The sequence below is a fragment of the Myotis davidii genome, unplaced genomic scaffold, assembly GCF_000327345.1.
Source record: "Myotis davidii unplaced genomic scaffold, ASM32734v1 scaffold530, whole genome shotgun sequence".
Lineage (NCBI taxonomy): Eukaryota > Metazoa > Chordata > Mammalia > Chiroptera > Vespertilionidae > Myotis > Myotis davidii.
In genome coordinates, this window is record NW_006282272.1 from 937,069 (window position 1) to 939,549 (window position 2,481).

Consider the following 2,481-nt stretch of genomic DNA (forward strand, 5'->3'; position numbering starts at 1 on the left):
AAGAAGGTAATTAATTTGATGAACAGAATAAACTGGTGAATATAATAGAATCAGGGACACAGAAAGGGAGTGGATTGACAATTCTCAGGGGGGAAGGGGTGGGAGGGTTCGGGAAGAGACTGGACAAAAATCTTACACCTATGGATGAGGACAGTGGCAGGGGTAAGGGCATGGGGTGGGGTGGGGACCAGGCGGAGGGGAGCTATGGGGGGAAAAAAGAGGAACATCTGTAATAATCCGAACAATAAAGATTTATTAATTTAAAAAAAACACCAAACTTCCGTACCAAGAAGTGGAGACTTGAGGACTTGGTCTGTTCTGAACGTCGCTATCGTGCTTAGAGTGTGGATACCAATGGCCCTGGCCCAATCGCTTGGAGTTGATACGACTCAATTTTAAATTGGGCCTGGAACAAGTGCTGGCTGATTTCAGGTGGTATTAATATTTTTCCTTGCCTAGGGAACTTCTGTGGAACAACCAGCCGAGGCTTTAAGCTTGAGTATCCTTCATCACTCCATCGATAAAACAGGCATGTTGAAAATCCTCCCAATGGCTCCAGATCAAGTGTAAGGAAGGCTCATAAGGGTGTCATCCGGACTGCATCATGCACGCTTGCAAGAGCGAGGTAAATGTGATGCTGAGAATATCTCAGAGTGATTTGGAGAACTAAGGAGAAGTACCCAGGAATGACTGCATCCGCTGGGTTGACCTGAGGGAAGGTATTAGATGACATTTTCCATCTACATGTATTTTTATATCCTGGTGGTCCTCCAAGTCAAATAGTTTGGATTCAATATAGTCTAGGTTCCAATACAACAAACACGTTTCCAGTTTTGCTTTGGCAAAAAGAGAAAACTCTGAAACTTTGAAAAAGATATATGTAAATGCAATTACTGAGGAATTAACAATCTCATAGTTTTTGGCAATCTTATATTGGACCCTGGTACACCACGACCTATCCCTCAATTGTACCTAATTCAACCATCTTTTGATAACGTTTATAGGAAAGAATTTTGGCAATGTTCAAAAATAGAAAATAAAAATTATAATTCACATTTTCTTGAGCATTGTTCTCTCTCTAAACTTTGCTCTTAATTTAGAATTGGGAGTTTCCTTCCCTTTTGGCTCACTGTCTCTTATTTAAAAATCTCTAGAAATAATGGGCTCAAATGTTGAAGTAAAAATGAATTCTACACAAATCTTTCCACTGGTTTATGCGAGAGGTAGTCACCACAGTCTCAAGAGTCCTTGCATGGCCTTGCTAAGTGTGCCTCTCTAGGACAAACACCCTAACATTTTCTGTCCTTCCTGCTCATTTTTTCTACGAGCACTTCCTATTTTTGCCTGGTGGCTATACCGTCAGGCTGGAAGGTGGGCTATCACCTCTTTCATTTATACTACCTGCCTGATTTCCAACAATCCAAGCACGTCAAGTCTCACAGTCCCATTCCTGTATTTTCAACTTATTTTCCTTTATTTATGTCAATCGTCACCCAAAGATATTTTTTCCATTGATTTTTAGAGAGGACAGGAGGGAGAGAGAGGAGAGAAAGAAACATCCATGTGAGAGACACACCAATTGGCTGCCCCCTCCCCTCAATGTGCCCCTCCTGGGGCTGGGGAAGGAGTCCTTCAGTGAGAGGGCCTGCGCTCTAACCACTTAGGCACACTGCTCAGGGCCCTATTTTCCTTTCAAACATCCTTTTGAATAACTAGTTTTCAATTTTTAAAGATATCTATTCAAACTCACAGAAATGTCAATGAAATCTAATCTGGTGGGTGTGACTCTTTCGTAAAACCCATCCACCCATTAATTTTTTCTTTTATTTGCAGGTTCGCTGTATTCTCTCTCTAGATAGAACCTTACTGCCAAACAGAAAGTGTTTAATATATGCAATAATGCAGAGTTAAAATCCTACCAATATCACACAGAATCAGACTCTTGAGTTTTAGAAAAGACCTTAAGGACCATGTTGTACAACCCCCTTTTGTGTGTATGTGACCACCAGGGCTTTTTAATTTAATACTTTTCCAAAGGGGGGTGGGGGGGGGGGGGGAACGTCAATAAAACCAATCAAAACAACCACAAAAGCAATGGTGATTCTAGTTAATTGGTTTAAAAAATGTGTTTGTTCGCTGAGGTAGCCTGGACAGAGGAGTCTCTGCCCTCCAGCACTGCACCACGGTGAATTGTGTGTAAATGTGTTTTACCACCACAAAGGAGGGAGTAAGCCATTTCCCTCGGAAAGGTACACCTTTAGACCGGCCTTCTGGAAGGGCCACACGGGTGAAGCATGAGAGTATTTTAACCTCAGGGAACGGGCGAGTTACACACGGGAATCTGCAAAAAGCTGCTGGAAATGGGTCGCAGCAATGGGCGCTTCTAAACTGAATTTCTACTTCAGCTGCAGATTGCTAGCAGAGACCTCACGTGAGATCAATTAAAAGAGAATCTGTGGGGCCGGCTGGGAGAGTATTTAT

General features: G+C 42.4%; 1 long non-coding RNA gene across 1 annotated transcript in view; it reads right to left on the reverse strand.

Annotated features, from left to right (window-relative positions):
- Window positions 1–235: 235 nt before the first annotated feature.
- LOC107181760 overlaps window positions 236–2,481 on the reverse strand; it is a 2,765-nt gene continuing 519 nt past the window's right edge. The window contains exon 2 of the long non-coding RNA XR_001512462.1: window positions 236–709. This is a non-coding gene — a long non-coding RNA (uncharacterized LOC107181760). The remainder of the gene's footprint in view (window positions 710–2,481) is intronic.